Raw genomic sequence first — 9,238 nt, 5'->3', positions numbered from 1 at the left:
AGTCTTGCTCCAGAGGCCATGCTCTTAACCATTACTAGCTTATACCATCTCTGGTAGTGAGCTGCTTTATGGTAAATGGCACATAGGAGGTATTCGAGAAATGATTAGAGCACGGAAGGAAGGAAGGGCATGATTTGGAAAATAATAAAGGAACCCCCCAATTTCTGTCCTTCTGTTGTGCCTCAAACTTCTGCTATTAAGTCTGAGTAATAACCACAAATCATGTGATGAGCAGCTATTATGCACAAAGCATGCTATTGAAGTAAGTTAAGGAATTGCCCATAAAACCTCAGATAAGCAGACCTGTGTTACCTGGTTGAGAAGAGTAACAAGAGGAAGTTGGATCCGAGCTCCTCTGATCTTGGACAAACTTTTAGGTTAAAATGTATTGTCAAAGAGCCAAAATGTTACATGAGGAAAGAAGACACATAGATCTTGGTTCATATCTTAGCTCTGCCATTTACTGCCATGCGTACTAAGATGATTGGCTAATATAATTTTTTAGACCTCAGTGTTCCATAATTAAAATGGGAGTATATTGGCAGGGACCCAAGAGAAAGAGAGAGGAAAAAAAGATCGAATTGTTTAATTGGCCCTAAATGACCCTACTGTGATCCACCAATGAGCCCTGAATAAGAACATACATTTATGTCGAAATAGGAAAAGAAACTAACATAGACCAGCAAGTCAACAAGTAGCTCACATAGGATGCTTTTGACCAAAATGGCCTTTGATCAAACGTCATGTTTCTTCCTCAGGTGATCGTGCCTGAAACTTAGGTTCTCTGGCATGGCTTATCATGCTCTATAGGTAGAGCATTGCATGCTAATAACTTTTGTACTTTCTTACAACTTGCATCATCAGCCTCCCTCCCTCATATTTCAAGGTCACCTCCCTGGGAAGGAGGATGTTTTCCTCTTAAAATCTTTCTGAGTTGTCTGTATGGCAGTGTTTCCTGGAGCCATAATCACTCCCCTACCACTTCCAGCAGCCCTGAGGGTGACCACTCATCTTTTTGCTCATCATTGTTCAGGACTCTTGGACCCTTCTTCCCAATAGGATGCTGCCACTTCTCCATGGGCATCAGTAGAGGCGTGACTATGGACCAGGCCGTACTTCCCTTACTGCCTTGTCCCTAGATTCTCCACCCCCACCACGCTTTTTGAAGGCTGGAATCATTAAAGGTGGAAGACGTAAGCTGTATACCAAACATGGTGTTTCCCCTAGTTCATGGGAACAGGATATAGGGCAGCCTAGAGTTTGTTTGTCCGTCAACACTTCATCAAGACCCATGCTCTTTTCATCCTTCTATTCAACCTTCCTTAGATGTTGGCTTTTGAGTTTTTGGTTTTTTTTCAGGGGTGGCAAGATGTCTGTTGCAGTTCCAGTCATCACTTCTTCACGTGATAGCATCCACAACAGGAAGCCACAAGGACAATGGCAAAGGGAGCTTTTTTATCACATGAATCTCTTTTATCTTGGAGGAAATCCTTCCCAGAATGCTCCAGCAGATATCTTCTGCCTCATTGGACAGAACTGGATCCAGGCCCATGTCCTGACCCATCACAAGCAAAGGAGCTGCCATTTTGGCTTAGGCCAATTGTGGTTCACTCTCTGTGGTTGTGCACATTGTTGCCTGAACGAAACTGGGGTTCTATTAGTCAGAAGGGCAGGATAACTATTGGGTGGACAACCACCAATGTCTTTTGCAGCATCTAAGAACTCATACCCTTCTCCTAGTTCCTAACACTGCTTCTCAACTCCACCCTATCATTACCTTTGGCCTCCCTTCAAAAGAGTCTCCCTCTTCATACATTAACCAGGAAGACTTCCACTGACTTTTTGGAAAACTCTACTCCTTGTCCCTCGGGAAAGGTCTCACTCCAATTCTATCTGCTTCTCCTCCTGTTCCACATGATAATGATAACTTACTCCTCTTCCCCAGAATGGAAGACAAAGAAGAGGCATCTGCATGACAAGTAGTGGTGACTGGACGCTCTAGGTCTAAGAAGGAGAAATTTGATGGCCCAGATTCTTTCGTGAAGTCCAGGAAGAGTCCCTGCAAATCGTCTTCACAAGTGGGAGTTTACCTCTTCATTCTCTCAATTGTCCTGTTAGTAAATGCTGAATCAAATACTCTCCCTCACACACACAAACACACACACACACACACACACACACACACACACACGCGCACACACATGTCCCTGACTCGTAATGCAGACACTAATTCTCAGAGGTGCAGTTTTAACTAGTGGTCATAAATGCAGATGCTTTCAGGGATCAGGCAGGTGACACACACTGAAGGGGGCCAGGACTGGCGGGGACTCTGGAGCCCCCCCAAAAGGCTGCTGCGCCCTCCAGCTGTTTGTTACCACGTGGGAAGTGGTCAGATTACCTGGGGGAAGCGGGAAATCTGGAATTTAAGTGCAATTTCCCATTTAAAAAAAATGCTTCATGCCTCCTCTCTCACCATGAAGTCTCTACTTCATAATATTATGTATGCAGAACTGTTCCTCGCCTTTGTCTCCCCAGCTTCTTTCAAACTATCCCTTTATGCCTGCTTGACAAAAGAGGGAGGCCTGAGGCTGAGCGGTACACCTCTGAGTGGCACCCTTAACCTTTTGTTATCCCCGTGGACCCACGGATGTTTGTTTTAGTCAATTATGTTATGATGCATCACCACCATTATTCTTTTTGATGCTCAGTGATCTCAGACTCAGCTAATGGGAGTCCCTCAGATATGTCTCCAGTAGCTCTTAAGCGCCTCCATGCTTTCTGGGACAACCAGAGTTTCCAGGCTCACCTTGTAATTTTTCTGCCGCATACGTGGAATCAGCCACTTCTCTAAGAAGCTCCGGTTTATTTTTTAATGGGGAGTGGTATTTAGATATCAAGATCTGGTGGCTAAGTGTGTTGATTTGTACTGTAATATCATTGCTTCCATGCCCTTAGAAGAGAGAGAGACAGAAAGAGACAGAGAGACAGAGAGATCATACCGATCATCTACAGCAGCATAGGGTTCTTCTTTTCTTCCCCATTCCATATTTTCATCTCCCTTCTCTCACACTATGTGAGAATTATTGTTACCCCATACAATCTATTTGCTTTAACCTACATACATTACTCACAAAACAGTACTGGAACGACTACATCAGCACCACCATCAGCATGCCTACAAGTAAATATAAGATTATATTCCACTAAATTGTACAAAGTTCTGTCATCAATCTGATGCACAGTTAGGTCTGTTTGTTTCCGCTGGTCTTCATTTGTAAGCATTTTTCCATCCTTGCTGATGTAACTTTATTTCATGTGCACACCTAGGGTGTTTACCTTCTGAACTTCCTCGAACTTGGCTTCCTTCTACCTCACTTTCTCCCCATCGAGTCCTTTTTTTTTTTTTGGCCACACCATGCGGCTTGTGGGATTTCAGTTCCTAACCACTGGACTGCCAGGGAATTCCCATGTTGAGCCCTTTAAACGTCTGCATTTCCTTCTGTCTTTCTTTATTCTCTGTCCTTATCACCTTTACTGATAGGAGCCAAGTTCTGTGCCAGGTGCTAGAACCCCAAGGTGGAATCAGCATGCCTCCAGCTCACCATGTGTGGAGGAGACACAGGTAACAGCCCGTTGCAGTGGAGCGATGGGGACCATGAAGGGGAGGCACAGGGCTGCCGGGAACACGGGGTTGGGGGGACTTCTCAATGCACTGTGCCCATCGAGGGAGTGTGGGTGGCACTCCTTAGCTGGTTGTCCCATTACAGGCGGAAGAGACAATGTCTCTTAACATTAAGTTAATAATACTTACTATTGACTTAATAATTATTAACTTAATAATACTTATTATTAGCGATAGGTTAATAATACTCACGTCATAGGGTCACTGTGAGGATGAAACGAGATAGTGCATATAACATGCTTAGCACAGTGCCTGGCACGGGAAAGGGTTGAGTATTACTAATACGGTTGTGTGATGCTCTCCACAGAGACACACACACTGTGGAGGTTCAGACTGAACGGCACAGAGTTTCCCCACATCCTTGGAAGTTTCCCACTTCCATGTTGGTATGGACATCTGTCTAATTTTGCCCACGTAGCAATCATTCCCTTCTCTTGGTTACAACGTTTCGATTTGCCTTTGGCGAGCCAGCTCTCCCCACTCTTGGCGATGTGGTCTGGGTGTGGCTGGCTGTCCCCCATTCGCAGCTCAATGAATGGACACAGGACTCAGGCACATGAATCTAAGTCAGGATCCACTACGTAATCTGCAGGGCCCAGTGCAAAATGAAAATGCAGGGCACCCTGTTCAAAATTTAGGAAGAATTTCAAGACGGCAGCTGCATTACAACAGATTGCACCTCACTGTGGACCCAGGACTTCCTCTTCATCTGCCAGACAGTAGGGGGAGGAAGGATTCAAACCCACAGATACCTGCCAAGCTCCTCCACTGTCCTGGTGCTTGAGGCTGGTCCAGGGCTCACCCACATCAGGATACAGAGCAAAGACACACCAAGGGAAAAATGGAAGAGGTCAGCAGTTAAAGAGATCTCACAGGCATGTTGCCTTTGTTGCACATCTGACCATCCTGAGCCCAGAGATGGAAATGTTTCTCTAAAGGTCACACAGCAAGTTCATGGCAGTGTCTGAACTGGAACCCAGGTCTCCTAATGCTAGGGAACCATCGACTGAAACTGCCCACCCTGGCCAAGCACAATAATAACCCCTTGCATGAGTTGTCTCACAACAGGAGGTCCCGGTGAGGAAGGCAGCGCTGCTGCTGAAAACTAGCTGGGAGAATTTGGGAGGGGCCAAAAGTGAGACAGGCTGGGACCTGGGACCCTTTGCTGGGACCTGGGACCCTTTGCTGCAGTGCTGCAATGCTTGCACATGGACACACCTCTCCTCCAGCAACAAAATACAAAGAAACTACATGGGATTAAAAATAGCTGTGTGCATGCCCAGTTGGGGCAAATTCTGTACCCAAAAGATACAAAGAGACCAAAAAACCCAACTGCCACTTTTGAAGAGCCTGGAACAAAAATACGGTGTCAGGAGCAAAAGCAAGGTACTGCGCATGACCCCTGCACACAACACCACCTAAGGGGTGGGCAAAACACCTAAGCCACCTTTCTGGCCCGACCCCTGGACGCACCACTACCCTCATCCCATATAAGGAACAAACTTGTCCCCTTTTGGGGAGCGAGCAAGCAAGGGAAACTGTAGTTTGTTCTCGCTCACCCCTGCTGCGGCAGGGGCCCCAGTAAAGCCTTGCCTGAATTTCTTGTCTGGCCCCTAGTCAACTTGTATTGATTGGGGAAGGCCAAGAACCCTGGTCGGTAACAAAAGGAGGGAGGAGATGTCAGCCCATAATATGTCCTGCCAACCTCCCAGAAACCCTCACACTAGAATCCATCTCGACTGAGAGATGCGCGCCACCAGGAGGGACCTGTGTCAGACCAAATATGGGCACGAGCAAGATGACTGTCCAGAGACAACCCGGAAAGCTAACCCCACCACTGTAAACCCTGAGACTACGAGCCACAGCCGCATGGCAGAGCAGTTCTCCTGGGTTCCCTTACCTGCTGCTCTCCGCCCAGCGTCCCTTCCCAGTAAAGTCTTTCGCTTTGTCAGGTCATGTGTCTCCTTGGACGATTCATTTCCGAGTGTTAGACAAGAGCCCACTCTCGGACCCTGGAAGAGGTCCCCTTTCTGGTAACACTGGGGGCACTCCCATCACAGGTAACGAACTATGTTTGTCCTCACTAGGCAGGAGGCCAAAAAAAATTCCACCCTAAGATCTTGCTAACCTTTTCAGAACAAATATGACAATAGCAGCTAACGTTTGTTGAGCGCTTACAACGTGCCACACGTTGTTCTCGGAGCCTCGCAGATCTCAACTCATTCAATCCTCACAACAACCCCAACAAGTAGGTCCTGTTATTATCATCTCCATTTTACAGGTGGGGAAACAGTGGCACTGAAATGTTAAGTGACCGGCCCAAGGTCACACATCTAGTAAGTGGATTTACTGGGGTTTGAACCCAGGCAGGGTTTAAAACAACTGGGGTTTAAACCCAGGCAGGCCAGTTGCAGAGCACAAGGTCTTGGCCAGCACTCTACACCGCACAGAGTGGCCCAGGCCTTCGCCCTGGTGTCTGTGGTGGACAGGCAACCCCCAGAGGAGAAGCAGCTCCTACTGGTTTAGTGCTTGCTGCCGCCAGGTGCTGCGCTTAGCGGTTTACAGGACTTGTCTCAGCAGGTGGTACGTCCCTCAAGCACCCTCCAGGCTCCCTCCCAGTGTCTAGTTACAGAAACCTGGACTCAGCAGACTCCACGCATTATCTCATTTAACTGGGCATCCAGAGGGAGAGTGGACTCCTGCCGCAGACGAGTCGGTGGCTGGACGACAGGATCCAGCTCCATCTCTGCTCTGCTCTCCTCCTCGCTGCTTCATCCTCAGGCTGGTCTCGAGATGACGGCACCAGGTTGGAGGTCACCTTTCAGACATGACGATAGTCAGAGGAAGAGGAAGCGTTTCTCCCCTGAGGATCTCTCTTAAGAGATAAACTCTCCCGGAAGTCACCCCTTCCCCAAAGACTTTCCCACAAACCCCATCATAGGTCTATTCCTGACCCATCCCCTAGGAAATGGACTGGGTTTTACATTAGACCATTGACTCCACCCTGGAGCTGGGGATGGGGGTCAGCCTCCTTGAGTCACACGACCTTGTGGGGGAGGGGTAAATGCCTGCACACCATCAGGGTTTAGTTAGGAAGAAGGGGATGATGGATGCTGAGAAGGACGCAGCATCTACTACAGGTGGATATTTCATGTTCATTTTACAGATGAGCAAACTGAGGCTCAGAGAGTAACAACTTTCTCAGGGTCACAGCTTATGCATGGGGGAGCTGTGATTTAAACCTATTCCGTAGGACTCCAGAGCCTGTGTGCCTAGCTGCTTCCCTAGTTGCCCAGGAAAGGAAGCCAGGACACCTGGGTTCTTGTTCTGGTGGCACTATTAGCTCAGGTGTGTTTGGGGACAATTTCCTTCCCCTCTCTGATCTGCATCCTCCTGTGAATGCAACTATGGCTTCTTGGGCGTAACCTGCAGGGCCGAGGTGGACCAGCAATGAGGTTATGGATGTAAGCATTTCAGCAACTGCAGGTGGAGGGCGCCATGTGGTATAGGAGAGACTCCAGGCTTTGGAATCTGACTGGGCCCTGGGTTCAGATCCTTACTCTGAGACCTTGTACAAGTCCCTTAACAGTCTATAGAGTGGGGATGATGATACCCACTCACACAATTGTTATGCAGGTCACATGAATCCATGAAGGCAAATTCCTTGGCTTAACAGGATGCCTGACACACGTCAATTCCTTTCCATATTCCATTTATTAGAGAATGCAGCTTCGTCCTCCAAGCATGGGGTAGAAGGGAAAATACTACACTCAATTGTCTGAGGATCATATCCAATCCTTTTTTGGTAATATGGCGGGGGGGTGGGGGGCGCGGAGAGGAGCGGGGAGGAAGGGAGGGAGAGAGAGAGAAAGAGGGAGGAAATTTTGCCAAGAAAGGCACGTCCATCCCAATGGAGGATCGGCATTGCTTGGGCTTTGCTGCCCCCTCGTGGCCACCGTGAGTAGAAAGGGCTGCCCGTAATTGCACCCTGGAATGGAAGGAGCTGGGAGAAGCCGGCAGTCCCCAGCTCCTTCCGATTCTCCAGGGCTAAAGGGGGGCCATAGTCTGTTTCTAACGTGCTTCCTGGGCTCGGGGTGGTCAGCCATATTAGGGAACCACTGAGCTAGTCCAATCCTTTCATTAAACAGATGGGAAAATTATGGCCTTAAGAGTAGGTGGGACTTGGCTGAAGGAGGCAGCCAGGATAGGAGCCAGTAATTCAGGTCTCTAGACCCCAGTGCTCTTTCCATTATGCCCTGTCTGAAGTGATCCTGCCAGGCAAGCAGAGCTCCAAAGACCACTGGAACTCACCTGCCAACCAGGGCTGGGATCCCTCCGCTGCTGCTGTCAGGTGGTCCTCCATTCTGTGCTTGGACTCCCATGGTGATGGGGAGCTTACTAGCAGCCTATTCCCTACTTGTGAACTTCAGGACATTTCCCCTTGTCTGGGGTCCAGACTCACCTCTCTGCATCCTCCCCTATTGGACCCAAATCCCCCATCTGAGGCTGAGCAGCTCCGTCCCCTGACACACTGGAGAGACTGCACAGCCAGAGGAGCCAGAGCTGGGAGGATGAGGGAGATGGAGTGAGTGCTTCACGGCATCAGGAACCCTCTGGACGCATCGCCTCCCTGAATCCTGCAAGACACAGGTGGTTTAGCCTCATTTTACTTCAAAGGGGGTTGAGGCGTACGGAACTGGCATTAACCCATCCAAGCTCACACATCAGTTAGTGTCGAGGTGGACGCAGTGTCCTTGGTTTATGGGCTTGGGAAGCTCAGTCTGCTACGATCAGGAGCATTCTCGGCTGCCCTGCAGCACTCACTGGGTGTGGCGGCCAGGCGGGCAGCCTGGGGTAGCATTTACTTTGTAAAAACCTTATTGTGAAGTGTAACACGCACAGACAGAAGTGCACAAAGATATACAGCTTAGCGATCTATGACAAAGCAGCTGCCCATGAAATCACCACCCAAGTCACAAAATAGGACACCACCAGCAACCCAGAGCCTCTTATCCCTCCTGACCACTGCCCCTGTCCTCCTTGCTTTTCCTTCTAGTTTTATGACCACACATGCCCACACCTAACGGCAGTGTGAACTTTATGTAAATGGAATCACACATTTGGCATCAGTTTGGGTCTGGCTGCTTTCACTCAGCATTCACTCAATAGCCCCTCACAAATATTTTCACTGCCGGAGGACACTGACATCACAATTTTGTCAGTGGACCTGTGGATTGTTTCCAGGTTTTGTTATAATGAACGTGATAACTGCTGCGAACACGTGTGCACATATTTCTTGGTGCATACATGTATACATGCATTTCTGTTGGGTATGTAACTGTATGCGTTTCCTAGAGCTGCCATAACTCAGTGTCACGAACTGGCAGGTTTAAAACCGCAGAAAGTTATTCTCTCCCAGTCCTGGAGGCTAGATATCTGCAACTAAGGTATCGGCAGGGCGGTGCTCTCTCTGAGACTCTGGGTAGAATCCTCTCTCGCCTCTCCCCAGCTTCTGGTGGACGCAAGGAGCATCCATCCTCGGTGTGTTTGCAGCTG

General features: G+C 48.6%; 1 protein-coding gene across 10 annotated transcripts in view; it reads right to left on the bottom strand.

The window, feature by feature from the left end:
• Positions 1 to 9,238, bottom strand: part of NAV2 (neuron navigator 2) — a 761,975-nt gene that overhangs the window by 2,047 nt on the left and 750,690 nt on the right. For 6 of the 10 annotated variants that reach the window (XR_014267928.1, XR_014267929.1, XR_014267930.1 and 3 more), the window contains one exon: positions 2,807 to 8,319. The gene's annotated coding sequence lies outside the window, so the exon portion shown is untranslated. The remainder of the gene's footprint in view (positions 1 to 2,806; positions 8,320 to 9,238) is intronic. The other 4 variants (XR_014267924.1, XR_014267925.1, XR_014267926.1 and 1 more) reach the window with 4 other exon arrangements.

Source organism: Balaenoptera physalus (assembly GCF_965194825.1).
Source record: "Balaenoptera physalus genome assembly, chromosome: 10".
Lineage (NCBI taxonomy): Eukaryota > Metazoa > Chordata > Mammalia > Artiodactyla > Balaenopteridae > Balaenoptera > Balaenoptera physalus.
Note: the sequence above shows the minus strand (reverse complement) of the source record. Positions and strands in the feature narration are given on the sequence as shown.